The 27,286-nt window shown below is 36.1% G+C and overlaps 1 long non-coding RNA gene and 1 pseudogene across 1 annotated transcript in view; both read right to left on the bottom strand.

Moving 5' to 3' along the window:
• The window catches only part of LOC114676214 (uncharacterized), a 507,752-nt gene that overhangs the window by 316,656 nt on the left and 163,810 nt on the right, over positions 1-27,286 (bottom strand). The window lies entirely within an intron of this gene.
• On the bottom strand, positions 17,617-19,658 carry LOC710974 (keratin, type II cytoskeletal 8-like; annotated as a pseudogene).

Genomic DNA, 27,286 nt, shown 5'->3' with positions numbered 1-27,286 from the left:
AATGGATGACTCTACTTCAGAGTTGTTTTCTTTTAATCTCACAGGAAAGGACAGAGCACAGTTACAAATTGACACAATGGGCTGGAGGTGATATTTAAAAAAATCTCTAAAAGCGTAAATAACTACCAACCATTTTTTATTTTCATAGAACCCATTTCTAGCACTAATGGGGGAATATATATTTTATATATATATACACACACACATGTGTGTGTGTGTGTGTGTGTGTGTATCTCCACACATATATAGTGTGGTCAATGATTGTCATCTGTGTAGTCCTGAATAATTTATCCAAAAGTGAAGAATAGGCTTTTCTGTATATACCTTTCCCTGTTTCATTCAGGCTTTAAATAGAAAACCAAAGCTATTCTCAAATTAGAATAATTTGATAAAAGTTTACTTATTGGTGGTTTGTAAAAGCAAAAAGAATATAGTGATCTTAAGAAAATTTGCCACTCTGAACCCTCCAAGTCCACTCCAAGGCCTAAGTGAATGGAGTAGTTACTGGAATCCGGAATTGGAGAGCTATGCAGATGGGTCTACCTGGAGAGAAGGAGTGACTTTTGCTCATGGGACACAGCTAGCCCAGAGTAATGTCTCCAGGGCGGGATGCAGAGAAATATATAACTACCTACTCTCCTCCTCCTTCCATGCCCTACTGAGACCCTCTATTGGCCTAACACAACCAGGAACCACAAAATGAAATATCCTAAAGCTGCTGCTGTAATGGGTACAAGGTAACCTCTAAGACAACAAGCTGGGTGGGATGTGAAGGGGGTCAATCTAGAGAAGCAAACAAAAGATATGTGGTGCATTATTTGTCAATGTTGCCATTACATAATTCTTGAACGAATCTTTTAAGGATAACATCTTCACCTATAAATTGATCACTTTATTTAGTTCAAGGTCAAAAACCTAGTTATGCTCTGTATTTGGTGTTTTAAACTAATATTTAGAAAAAAGCTCACAGCTTGGCCCATGGCAGGGGTGGAGCCAAGGACTTTGACCAGAAAAGCAGAAAGGACTCTCTTCAATCCCATTCCCTCTTAGCATGGTTTATCCAGACACAGTTCCTTTTCAAGCATATGCTTACACCTCCCCCAGGTTTCTGTGTTTCACTCCGGTGCCTCTCGTCCTGGATGTTGTAGGCAATCAGGCCTCTGAGACCAGATACATCCTTCCAGGCTTTGGAACACAGCCTTGTTTATCATGACACCTTCCTACATTGATCCCACTGCTGTTGCTTTAGGACTTGAGAATATTACCAAAAACAATACTCTGCCTAGTTTCTTTTTGGGAGACTATATGCTGTAGGAGCTCAGAGAGGCTTCATTATCAGGAGAGGAGCATCAGTGCTACCCAATCAGGTCTTTAACCCCAAGCAGCCCAAAATAAACACAGAAAAAATTCTGCCGTTTTCAGAATTCTTTTGTACTTCCATGGGAGTGTGTATGTGGAAGTTGGTATGCACACATATTCCTGAAGTGGGGGTATTTTTACTGGAGCAAGACATAGAAGACACCTGGACTGGTTTGAGCTCTTTACCCTTTACCATTTCAGTCTTGCTTTTTATCATCTACACCCCTAAATCTTAAGTTTCATGTTTTCCAATGATGCAAGTGTTAAATACTAAGACTGCTTTGTAAATTTACCCAGTTAAATGTTTTATACCTTAATCACCAGGTAAGATTTTCCTTGTCTAGTTATATATATATATATATATATATATATTTTTAGCCTATGTAAAATCTGTTTTAGAATCATCTTAATATGTGTTTATGCAGAAGTAAGTCGTAAGCCTTCCCAAAGAAGTATGACATTGGACCGTGGAGATATTTTTTTTTTTTTTAGTTTCTTTCACTGGGAACAGACTTTAATCAAAATAGACGCATCACAATAAACAGTATTTTTATTGAACTTCCTAAGTTATAGATCACTTTTTAGATTCTTTACCTAATTTAATTCTCTCAGCAAGACCATGGGATAAACAGTTTCATCCCCACATCCAGGATGAAAAGGCTCAGGCTAAGAAGCTTGATTTTTTCTCAGAAAATGTGGTCCTTTGTGTTTGGCCATCCCAGGTTCCACACTCTTGGTCTCTGTGTCATATATGAGTCTAGGGAAGCTGTTAACACAATGTAGTCTCCAATGCATGCCGCTACTTAGAACACTTAATAACTTCTTTTTTAAATTTCACATATCTTGCTTAGATATGCCAAGGTTTGCCCTTGATGCCCACTCAAATCTTGAAAATTGAGTCATTTATAACAAACAGCAAGAATCATAACAGCAGCATCTAAGTTGCTCAGAGTTATAAAACCAGATGCTGAACTGTAATAACTTATCTTTAGCCTCAGCATTACTCAGAGACCTCATATTACAATGGAGCCAAACTCTCCGCTCAATGGCCTTGGGTGAATCTAGCAAGAGCTTTTCAACTCATACCTTTGGACACAAAGACAACCTAAGGAGATATTTTACCCATGCCCAAATAGAGAAAGGAAGAGAAAGAAAGAGGAAGACAAAGGAAGGTGGGAGGGGGGAAGATGTGACTTTTAAAATATGAAATATACATATATTTCCTATGTATATATGGGCTTCTTGTTTAATAGGTCAACTTAGACTCTACTAAATTAGTTCAAATTTTTCTGAGATCATCATTTTTATTATGGTACTAGTAAGAAACTTAAAATCTCATCTCTTTCTACAATTGATTACTAACACAGAGTATGCAACTTGTCATGAATTTGGGAGATCTGCTCTTGATTAATGACTTGATAGCATCTCCAGATGTAAAGATGAGGGTCTTATTTTTTCATTCAATTTAGTCACAGCTTAAATAATTTTTGTTGTTAGCAATGCTTATGTTTCTAAAGCAAGATCCTATGCCTCTCTCATTGTGTGTGGAAAGATTAGACTCAAATTCGAAGAGGATGTTTTGTTAGCCTTAATATAAGGAATTGGGAAACATCATATATGAACATTCACCTGGAGACAGAATATTCTGTAAGCATGATCTTTTCCTTTCCATTTTATAATAGAAATCAAACTGAAGAAGTTCCTGGGCTTTTCCCATTAACAGTCAGCTTTCAAAGGTCTCTTAGTAAAATGTATTTCAGAAACAAATTCAGTGAAGTCAATTTTTGAACTTTCTTCCCACATTTGTGCTAACGAACAAGAAACAATCACAGCAATGAATTAATTACTCTAATAACATCTCTCATAATCACATTCTTTCAGGAACAAGGGTCTTTTTTCTTCTTGTACTGAAGAACAGCCAATCAAAATACAGATATAATTATTCTAAAAACTCCTTGCTCTCCCTTTTAATATAATTATTTTAAATATCTAGGGAGAAAAACTAAGGAGACACAATCAGAGGAGGAATTAATTACTTTATTAACTTTGCTTTTACTCAGTTTCATTTATTCACAGTTCTGGAAGGGACCCTCCAGAGGTCATTGTTCCATGCATCTGCCACCTGTCAGGGATGCTTCAAAACCATACAGACAGATGGATAGCTTCCTAATGTTTTTGCTCCATCATTTAGGGTTTATTTTTTTTTCTTTTCTTTCTTTAATTATTCCTTTTCCTGTGCCTTCTGGTCTGTAATTGCCTGGAAGAATGACACACACACAAACACGCACACACACATTCAGGATTTCTCTAATTCCTTAAAGATAACACACTTTGTCTAAAACATCATTAAATCTACAACTTGTTTTTGGAAAAGTTATATATCTTCACATATACATTTACATTTTGAAGAGGTGAGCTTAAGTACTACAAGATGGATAATGATAGGATTCTGTAAACATTCCAGAGAGTAGAAAAAGGGGGAAAAAAGACATGTTGAGAATGCTGCCTCATTTCTACTACTGGCCATAAATTACATTTTGAACAATGACACTTACTATTATATTTTTCTTTTTAGTTCACTACATGTTTATGACATTGTAAGCATTCCCTTTAAACATTTTAAAGAAATAAAAGTAAGTTGTTGTTCAAAATAAAGGTAATCATTTTTGTTTGTTTTGGTTTGTTATCTAGTGCAGTAAGTAATATTCTTTTGAAGAAAATTTTAGGATCAGTGAAAGAGGTTCTGTTTTTAGAAATATTTTGGGGACAGCTTCTCTTAACCTTGTGCCATAAAATGAATGACCATTGCAAACTAGCTCTATATTCATTTTCTTATATTTTCTAGGAGTCCATATTTTTATGAATTAAAAACTGAGCAGATGTAAGTGGTAACCATTGGGTCAACATGTAGGGCCATGATTCTAATTTTGTGGTGTTTTGAGGCAGAGAACACATAATGATTACCTGTCCAGAAACACTATGTGGTCAGGAACTTCTGTGGAACTAAATTCAAAGGATTATATATTTTAGATGTCAATCTGGATACATGTTCAAATATGTGTAGTGGGCCAGGCATAGTGGCTCATGCCTGTAATCCCAACACTTTGGGAGGCCAAGGCAGGCAGATCGCCTGAGATCAGGAGTTCAAGACCAGCCTGGCCAACATGGTGACCTGACGTCTCTACTAAGAAATACAAAAATTAGCCAGGTGTGGTCGTGGGCACCTGTAATTCCAGCTACTTGGGAACCTGAGGCAGGGAGAATTACTTGAACCCAGGAGGTGGAAATTGCAGTGAACGGAGATGCAGCAACTGCACTCCAGCCTGGGCAACAGAGCAAGACTCCATCTCAAAAAAAAAAAGAAAAGGAAAAAATGTGTAATGATCCCAGGCATTGCCTTTATGTATCTTTTGCTCTTGTGTGTGGTTATCCTGGTGGATTAGTTATGAATACTAAAGTATCTTCAGAACTGCTTTTATTATGTTTGTTTCTCCATCTGAGCTCTTCAAGAAGGATGTTCACACATTTGTACAGGTAACTAAACTAAGGTTGTGTTCTGTCTGTTGTTTAAGGGGACATGATATCAAACCTGCCCCTAGGATACTGAAAACAGATATGTCAGCTTTTTATCTGAAGAGACAAAACACCACATAGTAGCTTAAAACAATAACCATTTTCTTTAGTTCAGCATTGAGGGTTGGCTGAGTTATCCTTCTCATACATTTGTGGTCATTTGGTAGGTTGACTTGTGGCTGGATGTTCTATTAGAACAGCCTTATTTGCAAGTGTAATGGTTAGAATTCTGGTTTATTTATGTGGGCCTTAGCATGGATTGCTTCTCTTTCTTCCACAAGGTCTCCAATCTTCAAGCAGCCTAGCTCAAGCTTTTCTACTTCATATAATTGGGTTGATATCCCCCACCCAAATTCTTGTCCACCCAGAAACTCAGTATACTGCAAATACAATTAGTTAAAATAAGTCATACTGCATTAGGATGGGCCCTAACATCAATGACCAATATCCTTAAAACAAAAGGAGAGGACAGACAGAGACAAATGGAAAGAAGAAGAGAATGAGAAGGTGGAGGTGGAGATTGGAGTGATGAAGCTACAAGGCAAAGAAAACCAAGAATTGCTAGGAGCCACCAGAAGCTAGGACAAAGCACAGAACTGATTTCCCTTCATGACACCTAAGAAGGAACTCACTCTGCTGATACGGTGATTTTAGATGTTCAGCCCCCGGGAGTGTGAGAGAATAGAAAAGTGTGGGTTGTTTTCATCAACTCTGTCCATAGCACTTAGTTATGGCAGCCCCAGGAAGCTAATACATGGTGTTTTCAAGGTTTCAAAGAAAAGAAAATGAGAGCAAGTCCAAGGTAAAAGCACTCATCAAGTTTTTGTTTGAGGCATGTTTCCTGATGTTCCATAGCCCAAAGCAACTCACAAGGTCAACCAAGTCAAAGAATGAACAATAGTCTTCACCCCTTAATAGGAAGAGCTGTAAGCCATATTGAAAGGGGCACAGACACATAGAAGCAGAACATGTGACTCTTTTTGTTGCCTTCCACCTCTGCACCTTTAAGATGTAGCTACTATCCTATCATCCATGGGTAACATATCCTAATATAAAGTTTAGGTATATATAAGGTTCTGTGGTGTATGCTCTTTAAAAAATGTCATAAAATACATTATTAGATCAACTGATTTAAAAAAATCTGGTTGAATTGAGTTTTGAGGCTCTTGAATTCACAGACCAGAAATAAAGTTTGGTGCCAGGTAATGAACTGACATTTAGATTCCAAGTGGACCCTTTGTTGTGTGAACAATTACACCCAGAAATTTTCATAATTACTCTTTTAATGTAGACATCTCGCAGAAGGTAGATTAAACCAAGAAAAGTTTCCTGAAGTCATATTTTTTCTGGTATTTTGTTTGATATTTTACTTCCTAAATAACGATCAGTTTCATGGAAAGGCATAATTAGTAAAACACAGGGCATCTTTGTTACTGCCAATTTCTTTTGGTGCACTGGGTGGTTAAGAAAAAGTTAATTCTGTAGAATTTCTTATATATGCTTGTTCAAGTGGTCTACTCCTCACTGAAGCTTAAACATCAAAGGACTTTGTTCTTTGGAAAACCCTATAAAAGACATGAATAGACAAACTACAAAATGAGAATATAAATCATTATATAGACAAATGTGCTGTATCAATGTAAATTTATGAATGTGTCAATTGTACTGATGGTATGTAAGAAAACATTCCTATTCTCAGGAAATACTCATTTGAATATTAAGGGTAAAGAGTCATTATATATACAATGTATATTTTGTTCAACTAGTTCAAATATTTCAGAAAATTAATGAAGTAAACACATATACAGGATATGGGGTAAAATACTAATAATAGGTAAATATGAGCAAAAGGAAGGCAGGTATTCTTTATACTATTTTTATTTTTGTAGAATGTATAACTAAGATGATTTCAAAATGTAAAAATTATCATTAAATATGTTTTGCTTTTTTAACAAAATCAAATGACAACCAAGTTATGTCCATTTTAATTTCTTCAGTTTTCCTCTCTGACATTACACAGTTGCTGTTTTGTTCCTGGGAAGGAGATGATGTTGCCTTCTGTGGAAAGGTTTTTATCAGGTCAGCTCCATTTAGGAAAGGCCAAGTTCTTACGGGTTTTTTACTTGTGTGGAGGGTCTAAGTAAGCAGACAATCTGTCTGTCAAGCTACACCAGATGGCCTAGCTATTAAGTTGATCTACTACACAGTGCCTACACTCTCTCAAAGGCAGGCTAATGGGTGAGGAAAGCAGGTAAGTGAAATGCCAAGGAAAATGGCAGTCAAGGCTGCAAAACATATTCTAGTCTGCTTTGTAAATAGGGAGATGGATAGAAAGTAGAAGTATTATGTTCAATGGCCCTCACTTGAACGTGAAAAATAACTTCTTCTTTATTAATAAATGACATTAGATATATTCATACATCCCTTTTATCACAGCCAACACAGTAATGCAGTCACAAACTCAATGATGAATAAGAAAAGCTGTCAATGTCTTAAGTACCTTTTATTCAGTAACCAGTTTGTCAAGAAGGCTCAACATGGTGGGGTTTAAAAATGCAATGGCTTTTTTTTTTTTTTTCCAATCACTGCTTTGTAGAATATATGTTACTGTCCATTAATAAATCATGTGATTTTCACAGCTTTCCATTTACTCACAGCTATTAAAATTCGGACCATGTTAAAGCTTAAAAATCTAACTTGTTCACTAGCAATTATTAAAATTTGGTAAACTTGAAAGCTTCAAATCAAACTCAATTCAAAACTCAATTCCTCAGCATACTCTACATTGCTTCCCCATCCCCCATGCCCACTTCCACTGACACTGCCACCAATGCAAACCTGAGATGAGAGGCTTACTGTGGAGTGACAGAGGCTTGGAAATCCATCCACCTTTTGCAATCCAGCTCTTCTGCACCTGGGCAGAGGGGAGGTATAAGTGAAATTTCTCCTTACTTTTCTAGGTAAGGTTTTAATGCTTTTGTAGGCCACCTCTGTTGTTTTTGCAACACTGACTGACCTTTGTTGTCCTCTAAATGGCAGACCTGTAAGGCCTGCTTCTCTCATGGAATGTGTGCTTAAGTTACTATATTGTGTGATTTCCCCACTCCATCTTTCCCTGATCCTAGGTTTGGAAACCTAAATGGGGCCAGGTGCCTCACGCTTTGCTACCACTTGACCCATGGCAGACTCTCATATTCTTCCCAAACTGCCCACTGCTTGTGTCAGTTTACTCTAATTCTCTTCTTATCACCTCCGATAGTCCCAGCAGTAGATTTATGTGTCTCTTGCCCAAGCAAGTGTCCAACTAAGCAGTGGAAAGCTAACCCTCTCCCCATCTTGAAACAACCTCTAACTACTTTGAGTCTCCTTTCATTTTGTTTCAGAAGAGAGAAAAACCTATTCTTTCCATCAATAAACCTTGAAAGATTTAAAATTCAAACCAAATATAACATGGTCATTTTCACTGGATTTCAGATACAATGTATTTTTTTTTCTTCTGCACTCAGTCCAAAAGGTCCTGAAAATTCCTCATGGGAATCCTAGAATTCTGCATTATGAGGCTATATAAAAAGGCACCTCACCACCCACTCCCATTCCCGCCAGGGTGATGTCAAAGTAGGGATGAGTGGGGAGCTAAAACGTTCATTCTTGGTGGGCAATAGTAAGCATGCTCCTGACTCTCCCACCCTCTTCATTTTTCCTCCCACAGCACTGCCATGTCAGAGGAGATGTCTGTCCCCACTGGGTGGTGACAAGTATTGAATTTTCCTTTCCTTTCCCCAGTGGGTTAATGCCAAAGGAGTTCTAGTGGAGAGTTAGGACTTTCTCAGCCATTATGTGGTAACTGGGATATCCACCCCCTGGTGTCACCTCCTGCTATCATGTGGTGACCCAGACCTTCCAACCCTAATAGGAGGATGAGAGGGGATATCTGCTTGTTCTTAATCCAGGAGGAAAGAATCAAATCTTCCACCATTTAGTATGATAACAGCTATAATTATTTTGTAGATATTCTTCACCAAGTTGTGGGAGTTTTTCTATATTCCTAGATTACTGAGAGTTTTTATCCTGGTATTGGATTTTGTGAAATGCTTCTTCGCGATAATACAATTTTTATTCTTCAGCCTGTTAAAGGTGGATTACATTGATTTTTAAATGTTGAACTAGACTAGCATACCTAGACTAAATCTACTGGGCATAATATATAATTCTTTTTAACACACTGTTGGATTTAAATTACTCATGTTTTTGTGAGGAATTTTGAATTTATCTCCATGAAAGACACTGGTCTATAGTTTCTTTCTTTCTTTTTTTTTTTTTTTGAGCTGGAGTCTCACTCTGTTGCCCAGGCTGGAGTACAGTGGCACGATCTCGGCTCACTGCAAGCTCTGCCTCCTGGATTCAAGCCATTCTCCTGCCTCAGCCTCCCCCAAATAGCTAGGACTACAGGTGCCCGCCACCACGCCTGGCTAATTTTTTGTGTTTTTAGTAGAGATGGGATTTCACCGTGTTAGCCAGATGGTCTCGATCTCCTGACCTCGTGATCTGCCCGCCTCGGCCTCCCAAAGTGCTGGGATTACAGGTGTGAGCCACCACGCCCGGCCCTAGTTTCCTTTCTTCTAATGTCTCGGTATAGTTTTGGTACAAGGATGGTGCTGGCTTCAAAGAGTGAATTAGGATGTGTTCTCTCTTCCAATTACATTAAATGATCTAATATACTACTCAGAAGAAGATTGGAAGAATGGATTTAAAAAACATGATAAACATGCTCTAACAAAATGACTAAAAGGAACTCACTTAAAATAAAACAATATAGATAACTTTAAAGTAAAAGTATGTACAAAGGGGCACCATTTAATCATTAAGCCAGAGAAAGCAAGAGTGACCATCATACTATCAGATAAAGTAAAATCAATGCAAACAATATTAATAAAGGCAGAGCAAGCATTACATAAGAAACATCAATCCCCAAACAGGTCACAGAAATCCTAAATGAATATATACCAAAAAAGGGCCACAATTATTTGCATAAAAATGATAGAATTAAGAAAACAAAAAGGCAAATAAACAATCATAGGAGACTTCAACATCCATGTCTCAACAATTACTAGAAAAACTAGACATGAGTTTAGCAAGAATGTAGAAGAACTCAACATCATCATTAATCAATAAGATCTGATTTACATATATAGAACATTTCATTTGAAATCAGCATAATACACTTTTCATTAGTGTGTACAGTGTACATGTAGCATGACACACCATCTGTTGGACTGTTTAAAAAAACCCTCAACATATTTAAAAGAATTAAAATTTCTGAGAACAATGGCATCTGGAACTCAGTAACGGAAGTATATGAGGGAAATCTCCAAATGCTTGGAAAGCAAATGACACACTTAATAATAACATAATTAAGTAATTCATGAATCAAAGAGAAAGTTTCAGGGAAAATCGCATACTACATTGAAGTGAATAAAACTACAAACTTATTAAAATATGTGGACCACAGCTCACAAGAAAATTCATAGCACTAAATGCTCACATGAGAAGAGAATCAATATCTCAAATCAATAATTTAAGCTCCCACCTCAGTAAACTAAAAGACGAGCAAAATAAAACCAAAGAATGCTGAAACAAGTAAACTAAAAAGGTAAGATCAGAAATCAGTGAAACAAAAAACTGAATCTATTTAAAAGACCAAAAAAATTGAAACGGACTGAAAAAAAAGAAAAAGACACGAATTACTAATATCAGGAATGATCTGGAAGATACCATTACAGATACTGCAGTCGTGATAAGGGTTATAAGGCACTATTACAACTAATTCCATACACACAAGTTTGACAACTTAGATAAATTGGACCTAATCCTCAAAAGCACATACTACCACCACTTATGTAAAATAGGTAAGTTGAATAGCCCTAAAATGTTAAGAAAATTGAATTTGCAATGTAGACTCTCATAAAAAAGAAATCTCTAAGTCTAGATTGTTTCACTGGAGACTTCTATCAAGTATTTAAAGAATTAATATCAGCACTACACAATCTCTTCCAGGAAACAGAAGAGAAGGGAAGACTTCCCAAATCATTTTATGATTTATTATTAATTTATTGTACTGACACCAAAACCAGGCAGAGAAAATACAAACAAAACAACAAAATACAATCCTTCTTATAAATACAAAAATTCTTAAGAAAATATTAAGAAATATATTTTAGCAATAGATACAAAAGAATTATACACCATTACCAAGTGAGACTTAATACATGTCTCCGAATAGCAGGAACAGACGGGAGCTTCCTTAACTTGATAAAGAACATGCACAGATTACCTATAGCTAATATTCTAAGGGTGAAAGACTGAATATTTCCCTCCAAAGATTGGAAACAAAGAAAGAATGTCCACTTTAATCACTGCTGTTCGACATCATTCTGGAAGTCCTAGATGGAGCAATAAAACAAGTAAAGGAAAAAAAAAGAATATAGATCAGAAAGGAAAAAATAAAACATTTTATATTTGCAGATGACATGAAAGTCTTCATAGAAAATCTCAAATAATCTCAAAAAGCCCTTCTAAAACTAATAATTGAACTCAGCAAGGTTGCACTACACAAGAACAATGTTCAAAATCAATTGTATTTCTATATGCTTGCAATGAATGCATGGAAACTGAAATAACCATTTATAATAGCTCAAATAATGAAATACTTAGGTGTAAATCTACACATATATATAAAGGACTTGGATTTTGAAAATTAGCGCGATATTATTAGACATAAATTGTATTTAGTTGTCCATATGTCTGTCTGTCCTTCACCGATTACAGTTCTTTAGCAGAAGCCATTTAAACATCTTTGTATGGCAGTATTCAGCAGTCTTATTGCTTAAATGTTACAAATGTTTTGCAAAGAGATAAAGAAGTTGAAATAAATAGTGACAGGCATGTATTTAGAAGTTTGAAATGTAGAATTTAGTTTGGTACTTGAACACTTTCTAATCACAAAGGAAACCGATTCTGACAATAGATGCCAGCACTGTCCTCCGATTCCCGTGTCATCGTGAAGGCTGGAATTCATTGTGATTGGAATCTCCAGATTGCCTTATAGCTTTCTCTATGACCCTTCTACATTATCTGCTAAACAGTCCTGAACTTTAGCTCTGCAAAAAAAGGAGTGGTATTGGGGGACTAATGTAAGAAGATAAGAAAAAAAAAAGTTTGGATATGTAGGAAGCTTGTGGGAGGGAAGGTGGTTGTTCAGATACAGAGCTGTGTCTCCTGACTCACTATTTGCCTTTTTATGAAAGGAGCTACCTCCTCATCCTAAGAACAAAGAGCAGTTGGCTAATTAGTGTCCTTAAATTCCCTCAAGGAAAGTTATTTCGATAGCTGTGACCTTTGTTTCAGTTGAAATTTTTGATCTCTCTTTCTCCTGTGACTTCAATTTTTGCTTTTGGTTATGATAACTTATATAATTTCACATTTTTAATTATACAGTTCTTAAAGGCAAAAATGTGGCATTATACACCTCTATAGCCTTCACAGCACAACACAGCTACAGGCTTTGCTCATAGTAGGGGTCCAAAAATATTGGAGAAAAGAAATAAAAAGTGTTTGTTTATTGCCTAGCAAAGCACTGTGTTAAATTGTGGGATCACACCAGTGAATAAAGCTGACATTTAAGTGTTAGAAGGCACACATCAAAATAATAATCACATACGCTAATGTAAACTCATAAAATATTATAAATGGCATTAAGGGAGTAAATGTTAACTATACTATGGCTAGAGTTGGAGTGAGGATTATGGCTAGATTTAGAAAAGACATCTATGAAATGATATTTAAGTTCTCTGGTCTGAGAACTTGGCCAGGTATAAGCCAAAGAAAAGAGCATTCTAGCAAGAATGAACAACTTTAGTGAAAAGTAGGCAGGAGCTTGAGGAACTGAAATAAATTAACAGAACCGAATTAGGAGTTTAATTTCTCCCTCTCACCTTAATCCTCCATTTTTCCTCTATGTAAGAAATGAGAAGGTGCTCGTCCCCCAAGGAAATTAAGCAGTTCATCAGGAAGCAGCACTAGTGCAAAACATTAACATGTATCCCCTTGATTATCTAAAGAAATATTTCTCTCTGTTAAAAAAGAAGTCTTATTATTCCACAAAATTGGGGAAACTTAAATAAATATTGAAGTGACTTTGATGTAAAAACGGTTGAAATGTCTTTCTTATTCTAATTGTATTTTTCTCTTCAGAATGTAATCACTGACCATTACTGCCCTTAGTTGCAGCCTACACATTCTTTCATATTTTGTGAAGTTCATTTTTCTCATTTGGCAATTTTAAATCAAGTAAAGTCTAACATTTTTTAGTTTTCCGAAGTAGAAATATAGTTAACAAACTGCTCTTATCAAATTGTCGAAGACTAAGATATATATGCAAAGAAATTTATTGTAACTGAATTGTATGTGATTTAAAATTAGTTATCAACGGATTTAAAATAAATTGATTTTTTCACCTCCTTGATATTGTCAAAATCTATTCTTTTTTTAAATGATATTTTAAAAGGCTTTATCATTAAGAAAGAGAAATAACTAGTGAGACCCTAATCAACCTTAACACATACATAATAGCCATCGCTGCTATTATTATCAGCCATCGATGTTCCAAATAATTTGAAAGCATAAAGAAGACACAGTTTTCTCACAGTAGGAGTCAAGCCAAGTAGAATAAATACTAGGTGAAAATTCTAGAGAATTTTATGAGAGGTAATTTGTACATTCTTTCATCTCTTTTTGGTTTCTTTTTCAACTTGGGAAATTATCTAGACTAGCCTTTTGTATCTACTTTTATAATAATTGTCAAATAAGGCCTCTGGCTTAGTATCCTCATAGAAACAGCAGCTTCTATTAACCATCTGTTGTTCCTTTAATTATGGTTTCTGTAATGATTGTGAAAGAATAGAGATGAAAATTTGATAAATTGGGGAGCACTAGACCAGAAGCATTCATGTATATTAGTCTGAAAAAAGCACTTCTATTAGACAACTTTCTATTCCACATTCAAAAATTCATCAGAAAGTGATATAAAAGAAAAATTGATCTGCCTTTGACACTGAGTCTTAATGTATGATTGTGTTCAATATTTCTTAGGTTTGGAATATGTTGAAGGAACCTCACACAAGCAGAATATGGTAAGTAGATGAGAGTTTTATAAATAATAATTATAACTATTTGGGCCTCATAGTTAATTTCTACCATACTCCATGAGAAAGATATGCCGATGAATTTTCCTTCCTTGCTATAGTCAGCAGAAATTGAATTAGAGATAAGCCAGATCAATGTTTCTTTCCAGAAAATCCCTGATGCCACCATAAACCTTCCATATTTTATGATTTCCTGGAAGTTTTAGAAAAGTACAACTGAACCCACACTTTAAAGATACCCCATTTCACATGGCAAAAATATAAAAATTACTACCATTGTAATCAGGCCTCCTGAACACTCTCAGGCTGTGAATAAATCAGTCATGCATTTTGAGTTTCATTTCACATTTTCTTCTTCAAAAATAGGTGTTTAGGCAATATATTATGGTGAAAAGATAATTGGATAATTCTGTATCCTGCTTGAAAAATTTAATGACTGTGAGATGCTGGGAAAGTTATTCTTGCTCTTTTAGTCTAGGTTTTCTCAACAATTAAAAACTATCAGTCGAGGTTTCAAAATAATCTATGATTTTTCTTTTCACTTCTTTCAAAATTTTATGTTTGTCTTTGGTAGCTAAAGTTTCATTATGATGGGTCTTTTTGTGATTTTCTTCCTGTTGCATTTTATGTTGAATAGAATGGCTTCATACAAACTTGCCTTTATTGTCTTCATATGTTTTAAAAAATTCTGTGTCTTTGCTTTTAAAATATACCTTTGATCACATATATTTCTTTTTTTTTTTCTGCTAGAAATCGATTTGGAGGTACCATTGGCTATGTCTCTGTCATCACTGTTTTTTATTTATATTTTCTTTGTTCCCCTGTATGCCATTATATGCACTATTTTTTTCTTTCAATATGTAATAGCTTTATTGAAACATAATTTATATATCATATTACTTACCAATTTAAGGTGTATAAGTCAATGGTTTTTAGTATAGTCACAGTTTTCAACCACAGTCAATTTTTGAATATTTTCATTGCCCCATAAAGAAACCTCATAACCATTAGTCACACCTCATTTCCCATAAATTGGCCCTCAGCCATAGATAATTACTAACCTACTATCTGTCTCTATAGATTTTCATATTTTGACATGTAATAAAAATGGAATCATATAATACAAGACCCTTTGTGATTACTGTTTTCAGTTAGCATGTTTTCAAGATCTATTCATATTGTATCATGTCAGTACTTCATTACTTTTTATTGCCAAATAATACTTATTATATGGGTAGAATACATTTATTTATCCATTCATTAGCTGATGGGGTTTTGGATTGTTTCCACTTTTTTGACTATCATAAATGACGCCACTGCGAATATTTGTTATAGACTGAATTGTGTCCCTCCAATGCTCATATGTTGAAGCCCTAACTCATGTTCCTTAGAATGTTTTTCTATTTGTAGATAGGACCATTAAAGAGGCAAGTTAAAATGGAGTGCTCAGGGTGGGTACTAATCAAATATGGCTGGTATCCTTATAAGAGGAGGTTAGGACACAGACCACATAGAAAGATTAATAATACCATGTGAAGACACCAGAAAAAGAACACTATCTACAAGCCAAGGAGAGAGACTTCAGAACAAACAACCTGTCTGACACCTTGATTTCCGGCTCCCAGCCTCCTGAAATGTGAGAAAATAAATTTCTATTGTTTAGGCTACTTAGTCTGTGGTATTTGTTACAGCAGCTGTAGACAAATACATTATTCACAAACAAGTTTTTGTGTAGAGGTATGTTTCATTTCTCTTAAGTATATACATAGGAGTGAAATTGTTGGTCATATGCTAACAGTGTGCTTAAACTCTTGAGCAATGGTCAGACTGTTTTCTAACATGTCTGCACAGTTTAAATTGCCATCAGTAGTAGAAGAGGATTCCAAGTTCTCCACATCCTTTTTTTTTCCCTCTCTCTTCTTTTCTTGGTATAAACATCTTAGCAAATATGAAGTGTCATATTGAAGGAAACCACATAACTCAAGATTATGAAGACTTACTTCTATGTTTTCTTCTACAATTTTTATATTTTCAGCGCTTACTTTTAAGTGTGTGATTCATTTGGGGTTATTTTTTATGTACAATGTGAGGAAAGAGTATATATTCCTGGTTTTGCATATGGATATCTAGCTCTTTCACCACAGTTTGTTGAGAAGACTATTCTTTCTCTCACTGAACTGTCTCTGCCTTGTCGAAAATTAATAGTTACTTGAAAATTTATTTCTGATTTCTATTCCATTACTCTTTATGTCTGTCCTTCTGCTAGTATCAAACAGTCTTTATTACTGTAGCTTTGTAGTACATTTTGAAATAAGAAGTGTGATCCAAATGTTGTCTTTTTTAAAAAGTATATTTTAGTGATTCTAGGTCCCTTGCAGTTCCATATTGTATTAGTTCATTTTCACACTGCTATAAAGAATACCTGAGACTGGGTAATTTGTAAAGGGAAGAGTTGTAATTAACTCACCATTCTGCATGGCTGGGGAAGCCTCCGGAAACTGACAATCATGGTGGAAGGTGAAGGGGAAGCAAGGCACATCTTATATGGCGGTAGGAGAAAGAGAGAGGGGGGAAGTGCCAGACACTTAACAATCAGATCTCATGAGAACTCACTATCACAAGAACAGTATGGGGGAAACTGCCCCATCATCAAATCACCTCCCACCAGCTCCCTCCCTCAACACCTGGAGATGACAATTCCAGATGAGATTTGAGTGGGGACACAGAGACAAATGATATCAATATGAATTTTAGGATCGATTTGCAATGTGCACAAAAAAAAGCTTAGATTTTGATAGAATTTTGTTGAATCTATAAACTTGGGAAGTATCACCATCCTGACAATACTAAATCTTCTGATCTATAAAAATGGTATGCCTTTTCACTTATTTAGGTCTTCTTTAATTTCCTTAACAATGCTTTATAGTTTGCAGAATATAAGCTTTGTATGTCTTTTGTTAAATTAATTCCTAAGTGTGTTGACCATGTAGATTTTTCACAGATGCTTGCTTGTCAAGCGTTTTGTAAATGAGGATTTAATTTTATAAAATTCATTTTCTGAATGTATTGGGAAGTTTTTGTATTTTATTCTACTGACATAGTGTATCAACTGATACAAACAAATTAATTGATTAATAAATTAATTGATTTTAGAGTATTTAAAAATTGCACACCTGGGATAAATCCCAGTTGGTCATGGTGTATAATCCTTTGTATGGGTTTGGTTTTCGTTTTTTTTTTTCTTTTTTCAGAGCTAGCTGAGGTTTTATTTTGGATCAAAAACAACAACAACAACAACAACAACAAACAACAAAAGCAATTGAATTGTTTTGCAGCTGGAGGCATGGGCAAGGGTGGGGGCTGAGAGCTAGGGCTGAGCCTTAGGTGAGTCTCCTGTTCCCTGTACTCCCCTGCACAGCGTCCTCCCTCCTGGGCTCTGGGGCAGCCTCAGGAGGGGCAGGCTGGGAGTGGCTGCTGCAGCTGTTCACTTGGGCAAAACGTCGGGGGACTTGGACACCAGCTTCCCATCACAGCTCTCGATCTTCTTCACAACCACGGCCCTGGTAGAGCTGGTGCGACTGAAGGAGCTGAAGCCTGCACCAGAGTCAAAGCTGCAGCCCACACCGTAGCTGAGGCTGGGTCTTGTGAAGCCCCCATAGGAGGAGCTCAGGTCACCTGCATAACCTCTGATGGTCTTAGTATGGTTACTCATGTTCTGCATCCCAGACTCCAGCCATCTCTCCTTGCCCTCCAGCAGCTTCCTGTAGGTAGTGATCTCGATGTCCAGGGCCAGCTTGACATTCATCATCTCCTGGTACTCCTGCAGCTGCTGCTCCATGTCCTGCGTGGCCCGCTGCAGGGCTGCCTCCAGCTCCCACAGCTTGGTGTCGACATACTTAACTGCCAGCTCTCCACGCTGCTCGGCATCTGCGATGGCAGCCTCCAGGGAAACCTTCTGGCCTTTGAGGTCCTCAATCTCAGCCTGGAGCTGGCTGATGTTCTGGTTCATCTTGGAGATCCCAGTCTTTGTATGTGACAGGTCATCACGGTGCTTCCCAGCCAGCGACGGCAGCTCCTCATACCTGATCTGGTGCATACTCTGAGCCTCCGCCTGTCTGCGGTTGGCGATCTCCTCGTACTGCGCCTTGACCTCAGTGATGATACTGTCCGTCGTGTCCAGGGAGCGGCAGTTGTCCATGGACAGCACCACATATGTGTCTGAGATCTGGGACTGCAGCTCCCAGATCTCCTCTTCATACAGCTGCCTGAGGAAGTTGATCTCCTCAGTCAGCCCTTCCATGTGAGACTCCAGCTCTACCTTGTTCATGTAAGCTTCATCCGCATCCTTCTTGATGAGGACAAATTCATTCTCCATCTTGTATGCTTATTGATCTCATCCTCATACTTGTTCTTGAAGTCCTCCACCAGCCCCTGCATGTTGCCAAGCTCTGCCTCCAGCTTCAGCTTCTCCCAGCCCAGAGTCTCCAGCTGCGGCCTGAGGTTGTTGATGTAGCTCTCCAACATGTTGTCCATGTTGCTTCCAGCCATCTTCTGCTGCTGCAGAAGGCTCCACTTGGTCTCCAGCATCTTGTTCTTCTGCTGTAGGAATCGTACCTTGTCGACGTAGGAGGCAAACTTGTTGAGGGTCTTGATCTGCTCCTGAAAGGACACAAAGATACAAAAATGCGTACCCTCCCTTCCTCCCCCCGATGTTGCTAAACTCTTTGTTCTGCTTTCTAATCTCTGCACGTACCAGAGGTTTCGTAAGTTCTGTAAGTACATGTTTTTCTTTCTGAGGCCAGGTCACAAGGAATGTTTAAGTAAGATAGCCAGGTCACAAGGTGTGTTTAAGCAAGATAGCCATAAACTGGTTGTGCAACCTGACGCAATATAATTAACTGCCTTTGTGTAAAACTGCTCTTCCGCCTCAAGGGTTGTACTGAAATATCAGAAATGGCGGGAACCAATCATAGTTTGCCAAATCGCTTTGTTCAAACTCCAGCCAACCATACCTCTAATTTGTATAATGATTCTATGCCTACTTTCCTTAGACTATATAACATTGTTCGGAGCTCAGTGGGGGAGCTCTCCTGCCCGGCTCGTTTCACGAGCAAGTGAGAGCTCCAGGTTCGAACTTGTAATAAAGATCCTTGCTGCTTAGCTTTGACTCTGGACTCTGGTGGTCTTCTTTGGGGAATAAACGGTCTGGGCATAACACTCCTTCTCCTGGGTGCGCACAACCTGGATGTTGGGGTCCACCTCCAGGTTAAGGGGACTCAGCTGGCTCTGGTTGAGCATGATGGTGGTGATGCCTCCCAGGCCCCTGGCCCCAGCATAGCTTCCGCCCAGGCCACCCTAGAAGCTTCTGCTGCCCACTGGGAAGAAGCTCGAGGAGCTGATGTGGGCACCGGGCCCACTCGTGTAGGAGTGGCTGTTGAAGGCCGGAGGGCCAGAGGTGGACACCTTGTAGGACTTCTGGGTCACCTGGATGGACATGGTGGAGGCAGGTGGGCTGAACCAGGCGGAAATTCCAGAAGGAGCAGAGAAGTTGATTCTTGGTCTGGGTTTGATTTTCTAGTAATTTGTTGAGGACTTTTTTTCTCTTTATTTATTAAAATTTTGGTCTCCAGTTTTCTTCTCTTATAATTTGTCTTGTTTCATATTAAGATAATCAAACGAGTTGGATGAGAAAATTCTGTTTCTCATCAGGGTATTCTGTTTTTTGGAAGAATAGGTGAGGTATCATTATTAACTCTTCTTTAAATGTTTGGAAGAATTCACCAGTAAAACTATCTTGGTTTGTAATCTTTGTGAAAAGTTTTTAAAACTACTTTTCCATCCCTTTCCTTGTATAGGTCTATTAATATTTTTATTACATCTTGAATCCAGTTTTGATCATTTGTATCTCTCTCAAAATTTGTTATTTTAAGCTGATTTTTCTAATTTTATGGTATAGTTTTTCATGGCATTTTCTTACAATTATTTTTATCTCTGCAAGCTCAGTATTAATGTTCCTTCTTTTTCAGATTTTTGTAATTTGAGTTATTCTTTTTCTTGGACAGTCTAGCTAAATAGCTAAAGGTTGGCCCATTTTCTTTTCTATTTTCAAAGAATCAACTTTCAATTTCGATGATTTATTTACTGTTTATAAAAGTTAAACAGGTAAAAAATGAATAAAAATAATTCTCTATTTCATTAATTTTTACTGAGATCTTTATTATTTGCTCTTTCTGCTTGCTTTAGGTTTAGTTTGCTCTTTTTTCCCCAATAGCTTATGGTGGAAAGTTAGATTATTGATTGAAGTTTTGTCTTCTTTTTAAACACAAGCATTTAGAGCTTTTCTTTTCCCTCTAAGGACTGCCTTAGCTGTACCTCCTGTGTGTATGCGTATACATGTGTTTCAATGTAGATTTGAATTACTTCCTGAGATTACTTGATGTCATCCAGAAGTACTTCCTTTAACATTTTTTAAAAGATGAGTCAGTTAGCAGTGAATTCTATCAGTTTTGTTTACCTGGGAATAGCTTCATTTTATCTTTATATTTTTCAACTTTTTGTTAATATCTTATATTAGTATGGTATATTTGTCACAATTAAGTAATCAATAATAATATAGTATTATTAACTAAAGTCCATAGTTTATTCAGATTTCCTTTGTTTTTACCTAACATTCTTTTTCTGTCCCAGTGTCGCACCTAAGCTATCATATTACATAATTTTTGTGTTTCCTTACATTTTCCCCTAGCAATGACAGTATTTTAGAACTTCCTTGTTTTTAATGACCTTGATGGTTTTCAGGTATACTGATTAGGTTTGCCATATCATGCCACTATTGGAGTTTTTCTGATGCTTTACTCATGAGTAGACTGGAATAATGCATTTTTTTCTTCATTTTTGCAAGGTAGTTTTATTGGATATAACATTTTTGATTGACAGTTGCTTTTCTTTTCTTTCAGTAGTTTGAATATTGTTTCTTATGAGAAATCAGCTGTTATTCTCATTGGGATTCCTTTTATGAGTAGTCGCTTACTTTTACTGCTTTCAAGATTTTCCCTTTGTCTGTGTCATTGATGCCATGATGGCTCTGATACAGATCCCTTTGTTGCTAACCTACTTGGCATTTCTCTCACTTCTTTTATTGGTTGGTTGTTTTTATCGTCTAGTTTGGGAAGCTCTCAGCCATTATTTCTCGAATATTTTTTTCAGCTTTTTTTGTCTCTCTCCTCTCCTGCTACTCTTATTCTTGGTAAACTACATGGAATCCCGAATTTCTCTGAGCTCTGTCAATTTATTTTTAGTTTTATTTTAGTTATGTATTTCTAATTGTATAATGCCTAAAGATCTCTCTTTAAATCCACTGATTCCTTTTTCTGCCATTTCAAATCTACTTTAGCTCCTCTAGCAAATTTTAAAATTTTACTTGTATCACTTTTTAACTCTAAAATTTATTTATTTTTAAACAATTTCAGTTATTTCACTAACGTTTCCTATTCAATGAAACACTGTAATCATGGCTTTCCTTAATTCTTAAGCACAGTTTTCTTTAGTTCTTTGAATATATTTATGATAGATAGCTGCTTTGAAGTTTCCTCTGTTGAATTGTACACCTGGGCCTCTTCACAGTCAGTTTTTGTTTTCTACTTGTCAGGCCTCTGAGCCCAAGCCAAGCCATGGCATTCCCTGTGACTTGCACGTATACGCCCAGATGGCCTAAAGTAACTGAAGAATTACAAAAGAAGCAAAAATACCCTCCCCTGCCTTAACTGATAACATTCCATCACAAAAGAAGTGAAAATGGCCGGTCCTTGCCTTAAATGATGACATTACCTTGTGAAACTCCTTTTCCTGGCTCATCTTGGCTCAAAAAGCTCCCCCACTGAGCACCTTGTGACCCCCACTCCTGCCAGAGAACCCCCCTTTGACTGTAATTTCCTTTACCTACCCAAATCCTATAAAACGGCCCCACCCTTATCTCCCTTCCCTGACTCAGCCCCCCTGCACCCAGGTGATTCAAAAGCTTTATTGCTCACACAAAGCCTGTTTGATGGTCTCTTCACAGGGACATGCATGACACTACTTTTTTTTTTTTCCATGCATAGGTCAAATACCCCTGTTTCTTTGTACACCTTACTTTGTTGTTGTTAAAAATTGGGAGATTTTAGGGAATATATTATGGCAACTCTAGAGAGCGACCCCACTCCTCTGGAGCTTGATGTTATTACTGTTTGCTTATTTATTTGTTTAGTGACCTGGCTGGACTATTTGAGTGAAGGCTGTTTTCCCTGCAGTGTGAAGCTTCTAATATCACTCAAGTTTTGGGCTTGTACAAGGTTACCCTGGGATGACTGTTGTTTTAACAGGACTGTCTTTAGCTATCTCTTTCTTTGATGTCTCTATTTAGCTGTCTGCCTCTGTTGGTATCACACACAGCTGTTAGACTCCAGAAATAGCCAGTAAATTGCTATATTTTTTTCAACGATGCACTGGAACATAAATTGCTCCACGATTATAGCCAATTAAATGCAGGTCCCTCTGTAAGGGTAGTTTTTGGGGCCAGTCTTTGGGGTTTCTCCTAACACCCAGAGAGCTCATCTTAGCTGCCTTTCCCCCTGGTTTTCTCTGGTAAAATAACTGAGCTATAATTTAGCTTGTGGCTGATATGGAGTTACCAGCCTCCACTTAATTACTTAACACCAAAACTCACTGTTTTCAAGAGTACCCTTAGTCTTGAATTCCTCCATACTGTGTTCTAAATAACACCAGTTAGTTCATTTAGGGAGAACGTCAGAGCTGTCTGTTCTTATGACCTGCCTCATCCTGAAGAAAATCTCCATGCCATCACTCCTGACTTGTGAGTATGACTTTACTTAGCTTGTCCCTTTGGGCATGGAATTTCTCCCTCAAGTGGGCTAAAGAGAAGGTGACTGAGGACTTAATAATCTGACCTGCCACTTCTGAAATAGAGATGGCACCCTGTAAGTCGGGAGTAAGTATAGGAGAGAGCCCCTAGTCTAAACCGACTCATCTGAAATTTAATCTCCGCATTACAGAGATAGGCGATTAGAGTGAGAATGATCTTCTTGGCAATGTCCATTTGGAGCAAAGTGTCTGTCACACTGAGCTGGGTTGGAGGGAGCAGCAGTTTTGCTCTTACTTTTGTTCTTCAAACAGTTTTGCTCTTCAAACTTTTGTTCTTCTTAGTGAGATGTACTTGATTTTCTTGAATAAATATTCTTCACATGCTGTATGCCATTATGACAATTTCTGGGGACTTTAAATGGTTGCTTTAGAAATTATTTTCATCACTTAGGATTGTTTCACTGAGTAATAGGTCTATAGAGCTGTTCACACTGACATCCCGTAAGCAGATTCTCTTTTTTTTCCCTATTTTTCTTTCATTTATATAATCCAAACTTTAAATATCCACAATACTCTAAATGTGTAAATATCAATTGCTGTGTGGTTTATTTCTAGAATATCTCCAGCTCATTTTCAGACATTTAGGTAATTTTTAATAGTCCCTAATCTCTACACCTGAAAATTTTTGAGTTTGCTTCTAGTTTATTTAAACTTGGTCATTATAGACTGTTTTATAATCTCATATTTTTGTGGTAAAATATATATAACATAACATTTACCATTTTAACCATTTTAAGTATACATTCAGTGGTAGTAAGCATATGTACTTTGTTGTGCTCTAATAACTTTAGTATATGTTTCTTTCTATGTTATTTCTGGTTTTGTTCATGATACCTAATTTTGTGTGTTTGTGGAGTTTTTAAGGTGAATTCCTGATTTTCCTGCAAACATATTTGCAGGGAAACCCACACTAGAAATCCTGTAAAGGGCCTCTGTGTCCCTGCCTTCTACTCCATGAACCTACATCTTAAGAAGAAAATAAACTCATGTACTCACTGGTCAATACAATCCTACCTTCTTTTCATCTTTCAGGAATTGTGTACAATTTCTGAAGCACAAAGAAGTCTATATTTTGTATTCCAGCAAATAGTAATAAACTTATTTATTTTAATAGCTTTTGGAAAATAATAGTAAAATTTAACATGTGTTTGGACAAATAATTTGAAATCAATATATGATGTATTGATAATATATGTATGACTTCGAAAATCAGAAAGTTAAGAGTGAATTATTCAATAAATTGTGTTAAGACAATCATGTAAGAGCTTGAACAATTGGGAACGATTTTTAGATCAAGTTTAAGAGGCAGGCTTCTTTAATCATAAAACAAACAGGAAAAAAATGATATATGATATATTTGACAATGTAAAATTGAATGTTTCAACATCAAAAATGTCATAAATAACTGCAAAACACACAGAATTGGGAAAATAAGTTTAGAATACTTGCTTTCATATTGGAAAATCTTAATAATACAAATGATACAGTGCAAGCTGTAAATATCACATTTGAGAATATTATTTGCATAAAACATAATTGAATACAATGATACTGTATATAGATGTCAACTAATAAATTACTTGAAATAATAATGCTAATGTAGCGAAGTCTAATAATATTAATGTTTAAAACATAAACTTTCCTGTATATGGCTTAGTTTAGATGTATGATCAGATAAAGTTTATTTGACCTAATATCAAAAATATAAATTATCCAGAAAAAGTATTAAAAAGAAATATATAGGACACATACTAAAAGAAGTGTTAATTTATTTCAAAAAAAAATAAAATTGGGTAAATTAAAACATAGTTTTGGACAAAAATATTTTAAACATGTCAGTTCTTCCTAAAATAAAATCATTTACAAACAAGCATATATAATTAGGACACCCACATGAGAAGAGGGAATATTGAGGGAGGAGATTGAAAAATACTACTAAAGATTATCCAAAAGAATGTAAGATCCTATAAAATATGAGTAATAGGAGAAGTCTAGTTTTAGTAAATATCAAAAATATAACAGTATTAAACACAACTAAAGCAGGTGAATGAACTGGACTAGAGAGTCTAATAATATATCCTGATTTACGGGGAACATAGAATATGCACTTTAAATCATTGTGGGAAAACATGTATCAAATTAATAATGAAAGAACAAAGGACTAACTAGCTCTTTGAAGGAAGATTATACAGTTGGACATTTTTGCCAAAATCATACAGATGGCTCCAATTTTAAAATAAAGAAATGTAGAATAAGCAGAAATTATTGAATAATTAATTAACCTTCAATATCTCACAATCCTTATACCTTTGAGCATGTTGTGAAACTAGAACATATTCTAGTTTCTATATTCTAGAATAATATATAGATACATTGAATATATAGATACATTGAGAAGAATATATAGATACATTGAGATTCACACGACAAAATGATCTTACTGGCAAAAAATAATACCACAAACAAAAGTCAGATACAAAAGCACAAATTGGAAAAAAAATGAAAAACAGATAGCAAACAATGGATATCTTCACATGCAATAATCCTTTTAAATTTTAAATCATAAAATAAACCAACATTTGCCAATATAAAATTGAATAAATTTTGTGTTAGACATTCCACTGGGCAAATATCAATAGAACTTAAATATGAGAAAAAATAGTCAACTTTATTCGAACCTCAAAAGTGATCAAAGTAATACCAGTTTAAAATATGCCGTTTTTCAATGACAAATATTTAAAATTATAATACCCAGTAGGGCAAAACTTTAGGGGAATGAATACTTTCATTTACACATGGTAATACATGACAAGGATGTAAATTGGAACAACCTCTGTAAATGGCAATTTTTCATTTCATATTAACAGAATTAAAAAGTGAACTCGATTTGACCTACCAATTTCACTTTAATTCTTGCAAATGTAATAGGCATCATAGTTCTTCATTGACCAACATTTATTGAGTATGTTCTATATGCTAGTCACAGTGATGAGCATATTACAAACATCATCTTGTCTAACACCTGAGAAACTACTATGAAATAGGAAACTCTTGCTATCTTGAGTTTCACCTGAGAACACTGAGTGAAACAAATACATCTCTTAAATAGTCTAAAGCTATGTAGATCCAGAGCAAGATAAACCCAGAACCTCTTAACTTCAAAATGCATAATTTAAACATTATTCTATACTGCTGGCACATAGCATACACTACAAAGTAGTAATAGTTACTGTTTTGGGAATTCTTGTAACTCTATAGATAATATGTGTGTATGTATATATATTCATATATATGTGTATACATAGCTGTATACATATGTGCATATATGTGTAAAGATCTATATGTGTTTATGTATATGTGTCTATCTATCTATCGATCTAATATGATATTCTGTAGCCGTATTGGATAGGGGAAGCCGGATGATGACTATAAACAATGGAGATCCTTTGTGAGTAGGTAAATGACAGGGTTAAGGAGTGTGTGTGTGAGTGTGTGCATGTGTCCATACATGTGCATGTGTGTGATGGTTAGTATGGTGGGACTACATAAGAAGGATCTGATATACTAAAAATTGAATGTGAGAAGAAATGCTAGCAGCTAGATATATAACCTGAAGTACTATAATAAAATTTGGGATAAGGAACCAAGGCCAAGTCTGAGAGGGATTTCACCATATGAGAGCTGATGTGGTAATTTATTGACTCTCACATTAGAGGGACAAGAAGAGTAAGAGAGGAATTAACATTGTACCTGCAGATAAGTTTTCTTAGAAGTTTTTCAGAATACTTCTGAACAACCTCTTTGATAAATGATGATCATAGTAAAGCCAGAGTACTGCTTTTTTTCTCAAGACATACAATCTGCCAAGAGTAGGAAACAGGTGGAAAACTATTTCCAGGTTTTATTTTTATTTTTAAAAGGTCCTAGTGTTTCATTGCAAAAATCACAATGATTTGAGCAATGTACAGTGAAATGAAGGCTTCATTGAATTAGCAATTTAAACTTGTGTTATATTAGCATCCTGTTGAATTATTACTCATCCTTGCTAATATAGCATTTAACAAGGAATTACACTGTCATGCCAGACTAGTGTAAAAAGAAACTTTAATGGGGCATGATGTGAAAGCTATTATGAAAGATACTATTATAAGTATATGCAATCTTTCCAACAATACTATTTTGGATTTTCCTATAGGTATCGTGATCAAATTGGGTGTGGAGGGCACTGAGACAAC

The sequence above is a fragment of the Macaca mulatta genome, chromosome 2 (genome assembly GCF_049350105.2).
Source record: "Macaca mulatta isolate MMU2019108-1 chromosome 2, T2T-MMU8v2.0, whole genome shotgun sequence".
Lineage (NCBI taxonomy): Eukaryota > Metazoa > Chordata > Mammalia > Primates > Cercopithecidae > Macaca > Macaca mulatta.
This window is presented reverse-complemented; position numbering and strand designations above follow the sequence as displayed.